Below are 22590 nucleotides of genomic sequence, written 5' to 3'. Positions count from 1 at the left end.
TGATTTGTTCTACATTCTTGTCTTATATACATGGTGCTTTTCTAGTAATATTGCGTTATTCTCGTGTTTTAGTATATTTTAGTCATTTTACATTGTCTGCTATTGTATATTATATTATAAGTGTATTGTTAACTTGCTAGCTTGTTTTATTACGTATAAGTAGTTCCATTAGTATATTTCATTCCATTCTTTACATTCAATTACATGTATCATCATTGTTTGATTTAATTTATCAATCTTTTTCGTAGTTTTGTTTATGTTTTGCTTACCTATTTTTTTATATACAGTTTCTTATTCAGTCTAATACTTACTTTTTATTTTTTTTCTTTGTTCAGATTAGTCTACTTCATTTATTTAGTCATAATATTTATATAAAGTGTGTGTTTTCGATAATTATTGTTGTGATATACGACTATAATTATTCATTTATTTTTGATATGATATACTACATATAATTCATTTCTTATATGTTGCAGTGTCATATCATCTTGTCCTTCCATGATTATCTAATTCGTATTGTTAGTATATTATATCTTTTTGGTTTATGTTCAATTACCTTCTAACATTCCACTTGCATTGTGTTGCGTATTTTTACATAATTATACTATTTGTTGCATTCTAATTTCTGTGTATACAATTTGTAAATTCCTAATATTTGTGTAATGAATTATTATCCGCTAAATTTTGTATACTGTTTTACATAATTATTTGATTGTATAATTATTTTAATAGTTGTGTTTAGCTTTTTATATTTGACTGTCTTTGTATCTTTTCTATGTTTCAGACTACTTTTCATCATTCCATCAATTAAATATGTTTTCTTTTATTTGTGTTTATTTTGTATGTATTATTATTCTAATTGTTTTAGGGTTGTTTTTCCTATTATCTTTTATTTATACTTATTAGTATATCATTCTATTTTGTTATATGATCCTGTTGATGTTTGTTTTTCGCTCGTTTACTCATTTTTATTGATTTTATATCTTGCATTATGTTTTTAATATCTTTAGTTGAACCTGTATTGATTGTATTTTCATAATTAAATTTCTTTTGTTTTTGATTAACCATTGTTATACACTGCTATTATGTTTTGTTTAAACTGTTATGTATTTTAGACTTTTCGACTTTTCTTATTATGTTGTTTAAGGTTTTGTCTGTTTCTATTGTATTTGATTTATTTTTGTGTTTGCTTTAGATTTATTGTTCTTACTTGACCTTATTCTTACTTAATATGTTTCTGCTTTGTTTCTCGAAATGCTTATATATCATTTGTATAATTCACTCTATATGATTGTTTATTTATGTTGTACCTATTTGTTTTGATTCTATATTATTGCTTATCTTATACTTTATACTTTTATTTATGTTGTACCTATTTGTTTTGATTCTATATTATTGCTTATCTTATACTTTATACTGATTAGATTGCTTATATTTTGATTCTATATTATTGCTTATCTTATACTTTATACTGATTAGATTGCTTATATATTTACAAGTACTGTGTATTAAGTTCATACAGTTAAATATGTTTGTATCATAGCATTTGTTTGGACTTTGTTGCGAGTCTGAAATGCGATAGTGATATCTTAGCTGTCACATCTTGTATCTTACCTTGTGTCGTTTTTTGTTTTACATTCTCCTTTATTTATGGATATCGTTCCATATCTCTGTCCTTGGGTTTAATTCCGAGGGCGGAATTTATTTTAAGGGGGGTAGGATGTAATGACCGTGAAATTTTGATATTAGTTAAAATAATTTTCTAGTATTTTAAAATATTTAATTATGATTTTTAAAAGAGTATTTATATTTTCTCGAATTTTCTATGATTTAAAGTCTAAGTTTTATATTTATTTAAATGATATATAAATTTATTTAGTATGGTGAAAATTTCTAGAATTTATTCGTTGTGTTACAGATACTAATATGTATCATTTTGAATAATACGTGGTATTATTATTATTATTATTATGTATATTTTTGCATAATACGTTGTATTATTAATTACGTATTATTTGTATAATTTGTTGTATTATCTCTACTGTTGCATATTATATCTCATATTAGTATAACTGATACGTTTTATTTTATAGATAATTATCTCATAGCTATTTAATTTTAAATGTAAGTAAATATATTTTAATTATTAATTATTCTCGTTTAATTATACAATATGGGTATATTTTAACTATTTCGTATCAACCGTTGTATTAGCACAACATGTACGTTTTTATTTGTAGATAATTATTATGTAATTAGTTTAATTTTTATGTACTCAAAAGTATTTATTTTAATTATTTTAACCTAAACCCTAACCCTAATTTCAATTATATATATATTATATGTTTTTCGTTTTCCCTCTACTGTTCATCATCCACGCCGCCTCCTTCTTCTTCTCCCTCTCTCTTTCAACCCGCGAACCCACCACCTCACACCCAGCAACCCGAAACCGCCGCCGCTCGCCCACCAGACCTCCGACCACCGCCCTCGTCGACCGCCTGAGCGCCGCCCGTGGATCCGCCTGCACCACCGCCAAAGCCAGCGCCACCTCCAACAGCCGCACCTCCAGCCCCTTCACTTGACAGCGCCTCGACCCCGGTGACCCGTCGTCGATGTCGTCGTTTTCCTCACCGTCGACACCGCTCGATCAACCTCAGATCCGCAGTTGACTGTGCCGTTCAGATCCGTTTTACCGCATCCGTAGTGGCATTGTCGCCTCGTCATCAGACCCCACGGTCTCGCAGGCAAGATCCCGCTCCTCTTGACTCGTTATTTCATATTTATATCTGTCATTAATTAGTTGCATAGATTAGACTGTGAATTGTTATTATCTGCATGGGATTGTTTGATGAATAATATTAGATAAATCATAATTATGTGATAAATAGTATTTTTAGAATAATTATGATAAATTAAAAGAATTTATTTCGACAGCAGAATTATTTTTGGACAATTATATTAATTAAAAAGAATTTATTTGAGAATGAAATCATTTTAGGAAAATTATAATAATTTAAAAGGAATTATCTTTAAAAAAAGAATCATTTTAGAATAATTAAAATAATTTTTTAGAAATTATCTTGTGGAAGAAATCATTTTAGAATGATAAATATTTTTAAAAAGAAATTATTTGGATTATCTTGTGGAAGAAATCATTTTAGAATGATAAATATTTTTAAAAAGAAATTATTTGGGAAAATAGATTATTTTGAATTAACGAGAATTTATCTTATAAAAAGATTATTTTTGAATTTATGAATTTATTATTTTAAAAGATTATTTTTAGAATTATTATAATGAGAAAAGAATTTATTAAAAAAAAGAATTACTTTGAAGTAAATAAATTTATTAATTTAAAGGATTATTTTTGAATGTGTGATTCTCATTTTAATTATGTGATATGCCATGATATCGTTGCGCATTATTGGTTATACTTATTGCTTGCTATTGTGTTTGAGAACCATTAGTAGTTCGTGACTTAGTGGCCTCGTGCGTCATGAACAGACTTAGTGACATGTGTGGGTGTGTTGACTGAGTTTAGGTGGTGAACCTGAGTTTCAATGAGGATTATGTTTGACTTAGAAAAACGAGAAGAGTTGGGATGGGGAAGTTAATGTTCAGGTGATCAGATAAGATTGTTGATGTATCTTCCTGGCTCGCTCCCGTGGTTGGTGTCGCCACCGGGGTTGGTTTGTAGGGCTAAAGTGAAGTGTGTACATCACTTTAGTCTGTGAAATCGTTTCGTCACCCGAGTTGTGCTTGAGTTCGGACCAGGCAGAAAACGGTTTACGTGTATTCCTCTGGACGCATGTGTAGCGGGATTGGATGCACGTAGGGGATTTGTGAACAGTCAGTATCCGATGACAGGAGCATTGACTCTATGTGAGATGTGATCAGTGACCTATTATAGAATGACTAGTTATATGACTTCATTTCTTAGCTAGGTATGATTTCTTGTGAGATGTAGTCTAGTTGTGTTTCTTTTCATACATAGATAGGGATTAATATTTAATTATTTATAATTAGAGACATATGGTATATACATGAGGGTTTCCTTATTTGTATTATTTCGCTCGACGTACTACGTCTCGAGTTGTAGATTTTTAAGTATTAATTCCATCTAGTTATATGACCTTGTTATGTGGATGATTATAGGATGGCCTAGCTGCATGATTTCGTTACCCGATTGATTTACGGATTCTTATGATTATCATGTTTTGGTAGTTGATTGCATGTTGATTTTGTTGGATTACCAGTTGCACGTTCTTTTGTCGTTTCGGTTATCGTATAGTTTTTCGCTTGAGTTTTCGTTCGTTCTTTTCTTTTGTGGGGTCTTGCCGTGCACCATGCACCTGACGTACACCTATTGTCAGACTTAGAGGAAGAACAAGTTCAGCAGGAGCCAGAGGATTCTCAACAGAAGTGCCATGTAGACGGAGCAGAAGAAGGAGTCGAAGCCTATTCTTTGATGGTCCCAGTTTACTTTTGTAGTTCTTTCATTTCCTTTTGATCAGTGTATTTTTATATTCTCCAGTATTTCATTCAGATAGTTTGTATAAGGGCGTGTTTGACCCGTATTTTATGTCTTGGATGATATTCATTTGTGATATGTATTATCTTATTCTATGTTGTTCATTGTATTCTTACTATCTGTGATCGGGGACCTGTGACTTCGCATTGTATTTATTTCGAGACGCTTAGCGTATTGGATCTAGAAGAAAAATAAAAGAAGACAAAAAATAATAGTATATATTTCTTCTCAATCTAATACGTTGTGGGCTTGCTCGCATCCCGATTCCCCTGTATTCTGGGAAGCGGGGCGTGATAACTCTGCTACCGACTTAGGTTCTGGATCCAGATTATTTTCAGAGATAGGAAGAGCAACTGTAGAGGCAACTATGTTGTCAACAACTTTTATATTTCTATTATATATTTCTCTTTTTCCCCAAATTTGTGGCCACTTTAATTCTTATTTTATGTCAACCAAATCCCCGTCATTTCCCTTAACAATTGGATTTGGTCGTTTCACATCTCCAATATTATGATTATCAAGTGCATGTGTAATTTACTAGAGATTTCGTCTTCAGGACAAGCCTCTTCCGGAGGTTATAGGAGTGACTGTCTTTCTATATTAGAGTTGGTGTGCCGCAGACTTTTATCTTTTTTATTAACAAGTTTCCTATGCTTTTGGTGCAGTACGCTTCTGGCGTACCAAATCATCAATGATTTACTCAACATGAATATGGGGCTTAGTCACTCTTTTCTTAGCAGATTATCATGTGAACTTCTGGTTCAGTTTGACTAGTACGTGGATATAAATATTAAAGATCTTTTTCATCAATGGAATTTCTTGATATTATTTTACATTTTGGGCACTAATCTCCCCCTAACGTCGAGAATTGATCTTCAATAAAAATACAGTCAGTATACCAAATTGTAAATTGATCCCCTAACATGGGTCATATGTATTAAACTATTGACAGAGTTTTATAAATAATATATGTACCTTCACCGAGATCCCATAGAGGTACGCTATGGTGGTGATATAGAAACATGGACTGCAAATAAAGAATACGCAGATGGGAAATGTTTCGCTTCTTCACAACGTATTAGATAAAGTGGGAAAATTGTGATATGCAGTTGGTCGGATTTGGTTTGAATGCCCCATTTAATTTAAGGAAATCCGACAAATCATATTTTGCCCAAGATTACCCAATTGCTCATGCCAAAATTTAAAAGAATTTGGGTCCCTAAATCTCAAAAATCATCGCAACATGGTGTATTTTAGGTCAGACAAATTCTAAAGTATACGCATATGAATTAAAACCATATAGGTTCACAAGAGTTTAAAGCAAACTCAAGATAAATTAAAATTGTCTGACAAATGCATATAATCCAAATATAGAAAAACCAAATAGTTTACCTTGACCATCTCGATAAAATCCACTTCAATGTCCACTACCTCCCCCTCGTCCAAGCTTATGAATATTAGTATGAATTATGACTTGTGCTTCAGGCACTACGTGTGAACCAATTAAACTTACATTATGGTTTCTCACAATAGCTGGTTGTGTTTTTAACAACTACTAATGCAAGGATTAGTTCATAATGCTTAATATAATTTTTAGTTATACTATTGTAAAAGTACAAGGTTACTTGTTGAATTGTATTCAGTTGAGGGTTTAAAATCCAAAAATGACTACAGGATAAGATCTCCTACTATGTTCATAGCTTCCCCCTTGTCCACGCGTATAAGTAATTTTCTGAATTGTAGCATGTGCTCCAAACACAACTCGTAAGCCAACTAGTCTAACATTGTGATTTCTCATTAACAATTTGTTATGGTTCTCTACAACTCTAAATGTAGATATCAAAACATAATGCTTGGCATAATTTTTGGCCATGTACTGCTACTGGAGTATAATACTACTTGCATGGAATGAGAAAAATCTTTTCGATCAATTCTGCGATCTTCACCCGCTAGACAATATAGCACATGGTTAAATCATATTTACTCATGTATTTGAAATCCAAAAAATTCCGATTCAGTCTGCCAGTTGCGTTTGAGGGAAGATTATTGGCTTCCATAGATTAAAACGATCCTTTAGGGATTGCCCAGAAAAGTAAATACTTTTTCAGTGAGGCATTAATTTTTCACGTCTTAATTGATAGAGAGAAAATTTAAAGTGTTTGCCTTCTGGGCAAAGATACTTAAATAATCAAAAGATATATTCGTGCAAAAATCACAAGGGTGTCAGTAAAAATGAACGTTTGAGGCCAAAGATAAGTAATAATTACTATAATATATCATGGGGATGAAAGATTAGTGCATGGGAAATTAGAAATATTCACATTTTAATAAGATCACACATAATCAATAAAATCATCAAGCTCCTTTTCCTAAAGATTTTCATAAAGGTTATCTTTCAAGTGTTTGCTTCTGGCAAACTAGTCTGATATTAAAATTCACACAAATTTTTTTTATGCTCAGACGATCAATGACCATCACAAACTCAAGCAAGTAGAAATTAAACAAAAGCATAACCAGTTTGTGCTATCATTTCTTCTAAACTCAATGTTGCCTAGATTCAAAACATCACTAAGGTAATTTTGGATAGAAACTAATATTGCATAATTTCAGTGGAGAAGAAGAATCAGTGCAATTAGCAATAAAAAAATGAACCATTTATGGATGCCAACATGAGCTTTAAAACCCACAACTTAATTTCAAGTTTTCATGAGGCTTAGATTTTACTTCAAGCAAGCAAATAGAATATTTAAAGCAAAAGCATCAAATTGATATATTATGACAATTTTTCATGATTGATGCTCTGTCTTTTCATACTCTAGACTAGATAGCTGGTATATTTTAATTCTAAGCTATCATCCCCCAGTCATTTTTGTTTCTCAAATTTAAATGAGATAAAGTAAAAGACATAAATGAAAAACATACATCGATTGTATACCAATCAGGAATGATCAAGGAAATCCCCTTAAAAAGGAAAACTCCTTGAGTTCTCAAGTCGAATTTACTAGGAAATTAATGATTATGGCCATCAATGGACATGTGGAAAAAAAATCCAATGTATGATTTCAAAAGAGGAGGCCCACACAAATCGGTGCAGGTCTAAAAATTAAGCAATTATCTTTCTTTGCAATATAAGCAATCTACTACTAGCTAGCATATACGAATGCAAAATACAAATATTATGAAGTGTGGTATCGATCTGATCTTCCACCGAATTTTTTTTAAGTAACGAATCGATTCAAATTATCACCATTCTCGGTCAAGCACATAGAAAGATAGAGTAGCCACCAAATGCATGTGTTCTACTTTTACAGTTCATGGTTCAGTATAATTATTTGTTTTTTCATTTTGTACATGAGAAAAACACTGCAAAGATAAAAGAGTGCGGAGTAACACATGACAACTTCCAGAACAATAGAAAAAAAATGTTCCAGACGTCAAAATAGGCCAAACCACTCCATGCAAAACTTACTTTTCCACATGAACTAGTGCAGGGAATTTCAAATTTTGGACTGTAAGATAATTTGCAAATAAAACTTTCTAAACGAAAGCAGCGCTTCAGAATTTCACTATGTAAATGATAGTATTCTTATGATCATGTCAACATGCATTTCACCCAACTCGCCATCACATATTGTTGTGCGTAGCGGAAATTTCAGCAGAGTTTCTGGTGCACAATAAGAGAGAAAGATCCCAATAAGAATTCTCGTCTCACCAAGGAGACAATAATCTAAAACGAATATCTCAACAAAATGAGATATCGGCTCTTCCTCTCATCAGTTCTAGGACTGACTTGTCGAGGGATCCTAAAAACTATTACAATGGCCACAAACTCAAGCAAACCAATTTTACGTGGTTTCGCCTACGTCCACAGGACAAAAAGAGAATACAAATAGGATTTACAATCTCTCAAATCTAAACCCTCAAATAATCTCTCAACCTCTCACAAAAGGACAGCAGCCAAAAATTAACTCTGCCGGAAGAAACAAATGCTCATGCGCACTACCTTTGCACTGTACGCCGCTCCTAGCACCCTGCCTTTATTTCTCCTTTCTGCTCTTTCTTTTGCCTGCCGTCAAAACTCTTCTCTGCCTTTGCACGCTCTGCCTGCCCCTTTTTCTGCAGCAGCCACAAACAAAACAATCTCCTGCCCAACTTTTCACAAAACCCTAGGTAGCTATTATATAGCTTTGGAATTATCTTCGGGTGGGCCGGTTCCGCTGAGGAAAACAAAACTGCATGGACAACAAAGAAACAAAAATTGTGGGTCCCACTCAATTGTTTCATCTCTTCACACGGAGCTGCTTCCACTTGCTTCACACGGTTTCACACATATATATACGAAAATCAAAAACATATTAAAATTCAGTAAAAGTTACCTTACACGAAAGATACGATTCGTTCCTAGAACATACACAGAAAGTTTTCTTTGTAATGGATTCAATGATCCCAAGATGGTTAGAGACTCGTGCTGATAACGTGTTATAATCATGTTGTTATATCTACATACATCACATATCATAAGTAAGAATCGAACATGAAATGTAAGAGTAAATAAATAGTGAAGAGAAAAGATAGGGAGAAAGTGTTCATCTCATTTTATTCATCTTCATTTCTCCATACATTTTGTCTTCCATGGCTTACATTATATAGATGTGAAAGAGAATACTAAAAGTCACAAGTAGGTGAAGAGACTTCTTCTAGTAATGTCCACATTCATTTCATTTATATTTACAACAGATTCCACACAAAACATGATAAGAAATTCATTCAGATATTGCCCATTATGACTATTCATCTTATTGTTTGTGGACAAAGTATTTTCTTATTGTTTGTACAATGTATAATTTTTCCCCATAAACCATCTATCTTAGTAAACTATTTTCTTTTTTTAGGTCCCTATTTTTTTAACATAACAATTCTATTTTTTTAAATAAAGTTATGTACATTATACTCTAAAACGCATTTCTTATTTGCAGTTATAAATATTTGTTGTCATTGTTTGTTTAAAGAAGTTAATTTGTTGTATAAGAAGGCATGCCATCCTCCCATATGATTATTCAATTATTATAAATAAATCTACTACTCACATATTGTTTCAAATTGAATATTTTTGGAATATGTAATTATATAGTGAAAAGATATTTTTTATTTTTGTCTTATCTTTTTGCAGCTTTGGATTCCATGTAAAACGCTATAGGTTATCTATATTTGGATCTTTGCTTTTTTCCTTTTCCTCTTCATGGGAAGAGCTCTTACTTAACGAAACACATCTGAAACTACAAAATTTGTGTACTAAGTTTTTAGTTTTATATGTAATTTATTGGTAATTATTCAAATACTTCAAACTTTCAATAATACTTTTAAAAAAATCCGTGCATTACACGGGTCTGAAACTAGTTGCATTTACCACTTGGCAATTTTCTTTTTTAAAAATTAATTTTTTTAAAAATGTTATTTAATTGCTTATCTAAATAAAAAATTGTCTTTATTTAGGTCTCTCGAGCTCCCAAACAATCTCCCCTCTCAATTATTTCACCGTCTAAAATCTTATATCCCTGCCTCATCGGCTTCTTAAATAGCCATTCATCTACTCTGCTCATGTTTCCAATCCAACACTAAAACTCAAACCAGTTTGGTTGTATGTTTTTATCATGTAAAAAATTGGGTCCCAATGTCAGCTTTCATCACTTTCAATTGTTTGTTTGTAGTTGTGAAAATAGTGTAAATTGATTTCATATGCTGATGTGGCTTGTAAAGTGATTTTATAAAAAAAACATGATTTTAGGAGAAAGCTGACATTAAAATCAAGAAAAAATAATAAAAAATAATTCCAACCAATGTGATCATTTGTGTAGGGACCACTTTTTACACTTTTCAAACAAACAATTAAAGTTATATTTGCAAACCAAACAAGCAATTTATGATTCCAATGGAATAAAAAACAAACAAACAAAAGTATAAAAGTAAAATTGATGAGGTGGACAACAACTTTCCAATTTGTATCATACACAACTTTACCAACAACAACCAAACAGCCCCTTATCTCCCGTTCTCCCTTCCAACTTCCTTTTTTAATTGTGCACGCAACCTTCCAATTTCCTCTTGAAATTGTGCTTGCAGCATTAATAATTCTCTCATTAATAATTTCCTTTTTTTTAATTGTTCATTAGCTACTCTTGTTATTAATTTGTTCATAATTTCTAGGGATTCATTATAGGGCTTTTTGTCTTTAGGTCCAATAGTTTACCTCCCTTTATTTTTAAACCCAAGTAGTATTGGTTGTATCTCTAAGCCCAAATTTCTTTTTGTATTTGTCTTTAAACCCAAATCCAAAATACAATACTTTCAGCAGTAGTATTTATACATAATCAAGGCAAAAACCCCAAAATACCCCCTTTCCCCATATCAACGTCTCTCTCCTCAAAATCCCTATTTCACCTCAGCCCTAAATTGAAAAAGAGAACTCCAGCTATCGTCGCCCGCTCCAGCCGCCGTGACCGAGATCTCGCCGTCGTCGCCCGCTCCACCCGCCGTGATCCAGATCTCGCTGTCGCCCGCTCCAGCCGCTCGAGGCCGCCGTGACATTAGCTCTCGCCGCGACCCCGATCTCGCCCGCTCCAGCCCGCAGCAGCTGTCGCCTGACCCAGGCCGTCGCCCGTAGGCGTTATCGACCGTCCCAGACCGTCGCCCGCAGCCGCGACCCAAGTCCCAGACCGTTGTCGTCGATCGCGCCGTCTATCTCGCTGTCCCCTTGCCGCCGACGGATTTCGCAGTCGACATTGTCGTCATCATTGCCGTCGAACTCATCGTTTCAGGTATTGATTTGCAAGAGCGTTGGCTGTGTTTTCGTCGATTTTTTTTTTTCTTCCAATGCAACCAGTTATTGTTGATTGCTTGTTGGGAGTATATAATGTCAAAAGAAGTAGTTTCAGAATTGGAGGAAAATGGACCTCCTTTGATGTTGAAGAAGTGGGGAGAATCACGGGTCTTCCGATGAGAGGATCTATAGTGGACACGCGGTTTCATAGAAGTGATCGTAGCACGATCTACAAGCTTGTGCTTTCATATAGTACCGCGGCTGAAATTGAAGAAGACAAGAAACGTATGACGAGAAGAGGTAAGAAGAAAATTGATGAGAGTAAGAAGAAGATTGCAAGTGCTAGAAGAGATAGGATGGGTGAGCTGATCAAGCAAATGGCCGAACGTAGAGATCCTCTTTTGCCACAGATGATAGTGGCTTTCATTATAGGCTTTGTATTATGTCCCCAAGCGAGTATGAGTTGTCCCTTGTTTGCATTTAGATACGCTGAAAACTTGGGCACTCTTAAGGAGTATAACTGGGCTGAATTAGTATACAATGTGTTGTGTACCGAAATGAATAAGGCTAAGAAAACCATCATCAAGAGATTTGAGGGAAATCGATCTAGAGGTGGTTATATGGGCGGTTTTGCCTCGGTTTTGATGGTGAGTTAGCTTTTACTACATTTTTATGTCATGTTTATTGTTGAGCTAAAATTAGTATACATTTAACATATTTATTTCATGTTGTCGTGTTTATTGTTGAGCTAAAATTTTCCTTTTCTCACAGGTTTGGTTTTATGAGATTGTGGGACAATTACGCCTTCGTGTAGGAGCCGAATCTCTACCACCTATCCTAAGCTTCCACAAGGGTCCGGGGTCTTTACGGAGGAGTGCGGTTCAAGATTTAATTAGAGACCCCGATAATTTTAGGAAGGAAGGTGTTGACTCAAGGGCTAACAAATTTGCCAAGAGACAAGCTGCGACTACCTCCACTGCACCTACAAGATTGAAGAAAGAGAGAGAGGTATATATATTTTTTGTTAATTTCCATGTTAGTTAATTGCTATCCATGATTTGTATTTGATGTTCATCCATGAATTGAACTTTACTTGGGTTATTTATGTCTAGGTAATCACCAAAGCTGGGTTGGATCAGCTCATAGCTGAAAAAAGGGTGAAATTAGACCAAAAAAGAATGGAATTAGACCTTCTGTTGGAGATCAGGAGGGAAAGATTTGGTGAGGATGAAGAGGATGATGATAGCGATGGAGGAAATGAGGATGATGATGAGGATGAGGATGAGCACGATAGGGATGATGGTGATGATGGTGATGATGGCGATGGAAACGAGGAGGGGGATGATGAGGGGAATGGGGAGGATGAGGAGGGAAATAATGAGGGGAAGGAGGAGGATGCAGAGGGGGTTAATGAGGAGGTTAAGGAGGGAGTTGATGGTGGGAATGAGGAGGATGAGGAGGGGAATGTTGGAGATATGGAGGAGGATGTCGGCGGGGATGATGAGGGGAATGGGGAGGATGAGGAGGGAAATAATGAGGGGAAGGAGGAGGATGCAGAGGGGGCTAATGAGGAGGTTAAGGAGGGAGTTGATGGTGGGAATGAGGAGGATGAGGAGGGGAATGTTGGAGATATGGAGGAGGATGTCGGCGGGGATGATGAGGTTGGTAAAGATGTTGATAGCTTCAATGTAGATAAAGATGAAGGTGATGATGGTGGGAATGATGAAGTGGGCAAGGATTCAATGGAAGTGGATGACGACGCCTTTATTCTTAGCCCGCGCGATGTTGGGTTGCTTGAAGGCATGCGTAAAACCCCTTCCATCAAAAGAACAGTTCTCTCTAGATCTCGGCATGCTGGGCCATCAATGCGGTCTCCTTTTGTTTCGCTTGTTAGTAAAAAAGGACGACCAAATTATCCGGGAAGGAAGGAAGTTTTGGATGCGGAGAGAGAACTACTTGATAACTTTTGGAAGGAGAAGAATATGGCCGCGTAAGTGTATTTTGAATGATCTACTTATCTACTTTTCCACTTGTACTAAGATTTTTCATTAATACATGTTCTAAATTTGTTTCATATGTAGTGGGACATTAGTGTGGTCATGTAGAGATGCGTTGATCACACGCAAGGATGCGTTGGAGTTACTTACAGGAGAGGAAATTGGTTGCGACGTAAGTATTATTAGCATTAAGTACAACTAGATATGTGCTATGTAGATTGGTAGCTTACTGGTTATAATTGGGTTACTAGTGCATGCTGTCCATGATTTTTTTCCCACTTTTTTTCCCTATAGCATTTGATCATGTGGCCAGTGAAGATATACAAATCAAGCAAATGTCATGCCCGCCCCTTTTCCAATCACTTCACGAAAAGCATCAGCATCTACAGTGAGCTCAACCAAAAGTGACTACACACTCACTTCATCAATGTTCTAGATGATGGACCCCTGAAATAAATGTAATGTTGATGATGATGTTAAAAAAAAGAAGCAAAATTTCATGAAATCCCCTCAGCGGTAATTTAACAATGTAGCTATAGCTAACCTTCACAAAAAAACAATGCTAGCAGAAATTAAAATTACTAAATACCATCAACCTATCTAGCTGAACATTCATCTCAATAAGTTTCAATGCAAGGATGTTACTAGAATGAATCATTGTTTTTGCATTAGCTAATAAAACCCATCATTGGACTGCCATATCTACATTTCAGGTTATAGCCGCCTATGTTGTGCTTCTGAATAGGTTGATGGAGACACATGCAACCTATGCGAAGGACATACACATATGTAGTCCTTGGGTAACCGTAAGTAGAAATCCAATTCAAGATTGTAAGTAATATTCATAAGCTATATTAAATACTTACTCTTGACTTTCTTTGTTTTTTTAGAGATGCATCAACGAAAATAAACCGTCAAGTGTGGATCGAATGTTTAGGCCAATAACGTCAAGTCGCTTCCAAGAACTTGATAAGATTATTTTCCCACTCCTAACTTCATATCATTGGCATATGTTGGTATTCTCTGTAAAGGATAGGAGATTATCATTATTCTTCCCTCCGCGGGTATATGTCCGATGCTATTGAGTTTAGAGTGAAGCTTATTTCTACCATTCCCGATGCTTGGAACTTAGACATTAATTCTTGTCAGGAGGTAGAAAGTGTTGATGTACCGCAACAACGTGGGTTAGTGTATTCGACTTATTCATATGTTGTTTTTTAATGTGCTAACACTCACATAGAGAGTATATATTGCGGGCCAAGAGTGTTATATTGATGTTGCAAACATTTAAACTTGCAGTAGTATGGATTGCGGGGTGTTCTTGATGGCGTACATGTTTAGCCTCGTTTCCGGTCTCCAGTTTCAATTCACCAGAAGGATTGTGCAAGACATAGAGCTCGCATTGTTGCTCTAATTCTATCTGAAGGTACATTTTTTATACGTTTAATGTTCATTCAAACGCTATATTCATTGTATTGTTCTTTTGATCCACTTACATGTTGCTTTCAGGAAATCAACCATCATGACCCTCAAGAATGCTACATGCCATATTTGTTCTTTTGATCCACTTATACTCAGTGTGTTGTATTGTTCTTGTCAGGATGCTACATTGCCAATTGTGATATCCAATATTTTTTGTGTACAAATATATTTTGGAAATTGATTTGTGACGTATTTGTATAAATGTATATTGATAGAAATGCCAAGTTCTGTGGCAATGCAATGTTGTATGGTGTATGTAGATTGTCTGGAAATGTTGTATGTGCTGGAAATATGGTATGTTGTATGTATGTTCTGTGGCAATGCAATGTTGTATGTTGTATGTGCTGGAAATGTTGAATATATTGATAGAAATGCCAAGTTCTGTGACAGGTTAATGTTGTATGGTGTATGTAGATAGTCTGGAAATGTTGTATGCGCTGGAAATATGGTATGTTGTATGTATGTTCTGTGGCAATGCAATGTTGTATGTTGTATGTGCTGGGAATGTTGAATATATTGATAGAAATGCCAAGTCCTGTAAGTATAGCACGTTAACCAGTAAGTATAGCACGTTAACCAGTAAGTATAGCACGTTAACCTGTAAGTATAGCACGTTAACCTGTAAGTATAGCACGTTAACCTGTAAGTATAGCACGTTAACCTGTAAGTATAGCACGTTAACCTGTAAGTATAGCACGTTAACCTGTAAGTATAGCACGTTAACCTGTAAGTATAGCACGTTAACCTGTAAGTATAGCACGTTAACCTGTAAGTATAGCACGTTAACCAGTAAGTATAGCACGTTAACCAGTAAGTATAGCACGTTAACCAGTAAGTATAGCACGTTAACCAGTAAGTATAGCACGTTAACCAGTAAGTATAGCACGTTAACCAGTAAGTATAGCACGTTAACCAGTAAGTATAGCACGTTAACCAGTAAGTATAGCACGTTAACCAGTAAGTATAGCACGTTAACCAGTAAGTATAGCACGTTAACCAGTAAGTATAGCACGTTAACCAGTAAGTATAGCACGTTAACCAGTAAGTATAGCACGTTAACCAGTAAGTATAGCACGTTAACCAGTAAGTATAGCACGTTAACCAGTAAGTATAGCACGTTAACCAGTAAGTATAGCACGTTAACCAGTAAGTATAGCACGTTAACCAGTAAGTATAGCACGTTAACCAGTAAGTATAGCACGTTAACCAGTAAGTATAGCACGTTAACCAGTAAGTATAGCACGTTAACCAGTAAGTATAGCACGTTAACCAGTAAGTATAGCACGTTAACCAGTAAGTATAGCACGTTAACCAGTAAGTATAGCACGTTAACCAGTAAGTATAGCACGTTAACCAGTAAGTATAGCACGTTAACCAGTAAGTATAATATTGTTAAAATATCTTTATCTCTTGTTTACAGCTCCTCACGCTTTGCTATATACATATAATTTATGCACAATACATATATGAATATTTACAAGTCCTATTTCAAATTTCACTTTCATAAAAATACAGGTTTTCTAAGCATTCTTCAAAAACAGGTAGTTTTCACAAACGAAATTTGTTTTTCCAAAAATTCCTTTTCAAACATGTTCATTTCATCATTTATAAACTTTCCCCAAAGTTTCACTATTTTTGGATATGAATTGATATTTTTAACGAATTTCCAAAAACTGCCCAAAACCGATATGAATTGATATTTTTAACGAATTCTCAAAACTGACCCAAAACCTGTCATTTTACACATATCAGATTTCGGTCGACCGATACGGTCGACCGACGGTAGTCTGTTTTCTGAGAATTTCTTTGAGTATTTTCCGGTCGACCGGAATTTCCGTCGGGCGACCGAAATATCCATTCGGTCGACCGAAATTCACGTCGGTCGACCGCCTGCTTCAAAACATGTTTTCTCTGGGTTTTTGAACTAATCGGTCGACCGTACCGGTCGACCGACGAGTTGACAAACTGAGCCTAACGGCTAGTTTTTCAAATGGGCTTTTTGGTCTTTTTCTTATTTTTAGCTGTTGTAATGGGGTGCTATATATACCCCATTGCTGCTCTTCTTCTCTAACAACTAAGAAATCCAAGTTTGTTGTTTAACAAAATATAAATCGCGTTTAAGAGCTGTTTAAGAGTTGGTTTCGCTAATCAGTTTTCAAGAGAAGTTTTTCTACAATAAGAAGAGGCTTTCAAATCTTATTGAGATCATTATCTCCTCAGCTCTTCTTGTTCATTGAGAAGTTTTCTATACCCATTCTTATATAGCTTGTTTTTTCACTTTCAATTGATTAAGCTATATTCATTGAGTTATATTTATTGAGTTTCATTCACTATTATCACACACACTTATTGAGCTTTATATTCTCATATTATATTGTGGGTTGTGGTGTGGGTTTAGTGAGTGTGAGCTTCATTGAGTTCTCATTTGTTAATTGAGAACAAATTCTTGTATTTAACTTTTATTTGTAAGAATCACTTGTAATACATTTGTACACCGAGAGAAGTGTGAGGAGAGAGAGACGGGGTTAAATCCAATAGGAGTGGCGTCGATTGACGAACCTAGGGAGAGGTTGTAATCGAGCACTTGAGGAGGAGGACACGAGCTAGATTCCTACACTTAGTGTGTAAAGTGTGATTGTTGAGTGATTGTGTAGTGTGAGAGTTTTCGGTGAACTTGTAAACCGAGTGTGTAGAAGTTCCGGCTTCCAAACCGGATTGTGATAGTGGATATCTCCTCGAGGTGAGGAGCGGGGACATAGGTCGTGGGGACCGAACCTCGTAAACATATCGTGTGTTTGTGTTTTACTTGTCTCATATTTTATTTGTGCATATTCTTATTATTCTTATTGTTCTTATTGTTCATATCTATCTCTTGCAAGAACATATTGATCAACATAATTTTAATTGCTATTAATTGGAATTAGATTAGCATAATACCCTAATCACCCCCCCTCTAGGGTCTAACAATCCTCTGGCAATGAACATAGCAACAACATTGTCTTATCTTCATCCTCTATCATGACATCCACATTGGCCATATCCGATAGTAATTTTGTGAAGTTATTGACATGTTATCTAATAGAAACTCCCCTCTTTATTTTGAATTGGTAAAACCTCTTCTTTAAATGAAGCTGATTCTCAATGCTCTTCGTTAAATACTTCTCATTGAGTGTTTCACACAATTGCTTCGCCGGCGTCTCGTTCATCACATCATAGATCAAATTCAGCATCAAACATGATTTTATAACCCCACATGCTCTACTATTTATTTTCTTCCAAACCTTATCCTCCATATCCTCGGGCTTCTCTTATAATTCAAGAGTCTCCTCCAAATTTTGGACATCTAATGCATCCATCACTTGACACCTCCACAAACTAAAGTTTATCTTGCCATCAAAATTTTGAACATCAATTTTTGTATTATTAATGCTCAACCCTTGTATCACCTTCGACAGAGACGATCCCAATGTATTTGCTTTGGTTATCTTGACAATCCAATCTCTTCAAACAAGAATCCAAGCCCTAGCTTTCTTCTCCAAATCAAACCCCAAGTTAGACCCGGAGCTCTGATACTACTTGTTGTACGTAGCAGAATCGAAGGCACATAATTGCAAACAAGATTAAAGAACAAACAATAACCATAACAAGTATCATAAATGCAAGACAACAAATTTTATGTAGTTTGGCAAATTTGTCTACGTCCACAGGAGTAACACAAATAATTTCTTATTAATAATAAGAAATTACAAATAAGAGAGAAGATCTCAAACTTGAGATCTCTAAATCAAATAGCAGGTGATTTTAATCTAAAATCACCGCTCAAACTCTCTCAAAATAATTACTCCAAAACCCCATTCTTTAATTTCACCAACCCCCTCTTTAATTTTTGGGAACGAGACAAATGAGGCTCAAAATCGTGAAAGGGAAAAACAATCCCTGCCACCTCCATGAAAATTGCTCTGCTCCCTGCTTGCTCTTCTTAGTTCGTGAACCGGATTTCCCTTTTATAGGGAAACCCTAGGTCATTAGTGCGCTCTAACTGGCATCCACTCTACGTAGGCGAGATGCGTTCACAGGCGAGCTCCGATTCCCACGTAGGGGAGCTCAGCTGCACTTCAGGTGAGCTCATCCTCACCTCGCCTCTCCAGACTCGCCACTCTTTAGACCTTCACAATCAGGCGAGATCCTCACCTATCCAACCCTCAGGCGCAATCTACACACGTAGGGCGATCTCCTTGCCTGTCCAAGCCCTCGCCCATAGGCGAGCCACAAAGCTTCAGGTTCGTTTCTTCTTCAATAGTATATATATATAATAATATATATATATATATATATATATATATATATATATATATATAATATATATATATATATAATATATATATATATATATTATATAATATATATATATTATATATTATATATATATATATATATATATAGAAAAACTTATGTCAACTTAAGTGGACGCTCCACCTAAAATTTCTTAGTCACTGATGATCACTTGATTGGAGCTATATTATGGATGATCCGCTCCGTTGAACTTGATACTACATATTCTAAAACCCCAACACACCAATTTTGAGGTGAACCCATCGTACGTTTTGAACCGTTCATAATACTCGTTATTAATTTTAACGGATTTCGACATAATAGAACTTTTTACATGCGCTCGACAATGGTAAACATAATGACGTTACACCTAATTTGCGTGTGTTAGGCCTTTAGAAGTATGTAGATTCAAGTTCAACGGAGCATGATCATCCATAATGTGCTCAATCAAGTGATCATCCAATGACTAAGAAACTTACTGTGGACGTCCACTTAAGTTGACATGAAGTTTTCTTCTCTTCTCTCTCTCTCTCTTCTCTCCTCTATATATTATATATATATATATATATATATACTATTATATATATATATATATATATATATATACTATATATAGTCAATATATCATATATATATATATATATAATATAAATTAATATATATATATATTATATATATATATATAGAGAGAGAGAGAAGAGCAGCAGACCCACCCACTACCGAAGAGCAGGAGAGAGATGAACTGTAGAAGCACTGCCTAGCGCTCCGCAGCGTGCGCTGCTTGGGTGTTTCTGAAAAATTCCAACGTGATTTTCGAAAAATATGCTGCTCTCTCTCCCCCCAAAAACTCAGATCTCTCCCCAAAAACTCAGATCCCTAATTTTCTCAATCCCTCTTCCTCCCCCTCTCGATATCTCTTTTATGAGCTCCAGTCCCCTTCTCGATCTCTCTCAGATCTCACACACGTCGCCCCCTACTTCAACGAGATCCAGTCCCCCAATCCTCCTCGTTCGATCTCCCTCCTCCACGAGCTACAAGGTGCTCCTCCTCCATGAGATCCATTCCCCTTCCACCGTGCGTGAGCTCCTCCTCCACGAGATCCAATCCCCCACCACCTGCCACGAATCCCTACTCCCTCGTGATCCAGTCCGCCGATCTAGGTCATTTTTTATTTTGAAATTTTGATCATCATAGAATAAGTTTTAAGACAAGAAAGGAACTGCTGTTAATAAAATTTTGATCAAGAAGGAACTATTTTGGCGTGCATTCCTTCTTCCCTTGCTTCTCTCTTTAAAGTTATGGGAAGTAGTAAAATGACATGCACTTAAAATTTCAATTTTTTATGCGTAGTGGAATTCATCTTCAAGATGTTAGCATATTGTCATAATCGTTGTAAAATCACCTACTGTATGATTATTTTAAAGCAAAAAACTTCCATACGACCTCAGTTCCTTTACAAACTCTGGGTATTAGCAAGTTCATTCATCAGTATCAAAATGTGTTAGAAAATGTTTCTTTCTTTTTTAATCTCTTAAATATTCACCTCCTACACTTGATGGACTACCCTTTTGGTGGCATCACTTTCAAACTAGCACAATTTGTCAATTGAATCCACTAATGTAACACACATATAACTGGTTTCTAACAACTAAAGAGATTTTAATTGATTGTTGGTTGTTTATCACTTTGTAGCTTGAAATTTCTAAGAATCCTTTTCATCCATTCTACACATCATTATCCTTCAGGATTTTTTAGATGTTTGTCACTTGGAATTTTATATTTTTAAATTATCTCTATATATCATTGGAACTGCAATGTAGTATCCCCATTCATATCGTTACTTCAAATTTGTTCCTATGATATGTTATGTGAATTGGGAGAAATATACCATCAAACTATAAAATATACCATCAGATAAACCCATTTGAGTTTAAAACTATGAAATAAGCCCCCTTAATTTGGGGTGTTACAGAAGACCACTTTAAGTTTGAGATTTTTTTTGCAATTAACACCCATATTGGTGCTATATGAAATGGTAAAATATCCAGGTTATCCTTTTTCAGATTATAATTCTAATTAACAAATTAAACTAAATTAATTAATAATAAATTAATAAATCCCTAAACCTATTCTGATCCTAACTATAATTAGAGAGGGCATGGTTGCGGCCGAGGCATTTCATTCATGGGCATTTTAGACATTTTAATTCTGGTGACTATAGTAGATTTACACTAGATTGTTTTGAGATTTTAAACTGAAGTATTTATTTGGGTATTTTATAGTTTCTTCTTGATGAATCCATGCATTTCTTTTACAACAAATAAAGTGTTCGAAATGGGAGAATCAAGTGCTAGTGGAATTGAAAATCTTGCCAATACAGAAAATGCTCCTAAGCCACTACTCGGAATGAAATTTAATACTTATGAAGAAGCTTATAACTATTATAACTATTACGCATTGTTGATGGGTTTTGGAATAAGGAAGAGCACGGTAAATTACTCGAAGAAGACATGAGACGTGCTAGACAGAAAGTTTGTTTGTGATCAGGAGGGCTATAGATCTAATAGAGACAAGATGGAGATGCCTTTTCGGCGAGAGACCCGAGTGGGATGTAAGGCAATAATGAGAGTTAAAGTATAGGAGGACAAATCGTGGGAGGTCACGGGATTTGTTGAAGAACATACAAATCATGTGTTGAGTAGTCCAGACAAAGCAAAGATGCACAGATCACACCAACTGTTGAGTAGTCCAGACAAAGCAAAGATGCACAGATCACACCAACAATTCCATAAAACTCAAAGTTGTAAAAAACTTATTGAGAGTCTGCAAGAAGGATCACACCAACAATTCCATAAAACTCAAAGTTGTAAAAAACTTATTGAGAGTCTGCAAGAAGAAGGTAAGCCTTCATCTACTATTTCTCGTATCATTAATGCAACCAATGGAAGAGAAGGCGCATTAGTGACACCACAACAGTGTATTGATCACATCAGATACCAAAGAGTCAACAATATTGGCCATGAATGCATATCCGTCATTCGACATTTTCAGAGTATGACAGCGAATGATCCAGAATTCTATTTTGCAATAGAAGTGGACAGTAGTGGACAAATAAGGAGTGTTTTCTGGGCTGACGGAAGATCAAGAGCGTCTTATTTGCAATTCAGTGATGTTGTTGTGTTTGATGTGACATACAAAACTAATAAGCTGGAGCTCGTAAAAGAGAGATCGAGAGGAGGAGGAAGATGGATTGAGAAAATTGGGGATTTGAGTTTTTAGGGAGAGATGAGTTTTTAGGGGGAGAGAGAGAGAGAGAGAGCAACGCTTTTTTTAAGAATCGCGTTGGAATTTTTCAGAAACACCCAAGCAGTGCACGCTGCGGAGCGCTAGGCAGTGCTTCTATAGTTTTCTTATATATATATATATATATA

General features: G+C 35.3%; 1 long non-coding RNA gene across 1 annotated transcript; it reads left to right on the top strand.

Moving 5' to 3' along the window:
* LOC109832221 lies at nt 14297-14959 on the top strand. Its single transcript, XR_002244665.1, has 3 exons — nt 14297-14529; nt 14645-14771; nt 14855-14959. It is a non-coding gene; the product is annotated as an uncharacterized LOC109832221 (long non-coding RNA).

This window comes from Asparagus officinalis, chromosome 3 (assembly GCF_001876935.1).
Source record: "Asparagus officinalis chromosome 3, Aspof.V1, whole genome shotgun sequence".
In the NCBI taxonomy this organism is placed as follows: Eukaryota; Viridiplantae; Streptophyta; class Magnoliopsida; order Asparagales; family Asparagaceae; genus Asparagus; species Asparagus officinalis.
This window is presented reverse-complemented; position numbering and strand designations above follow the sequence as displayed.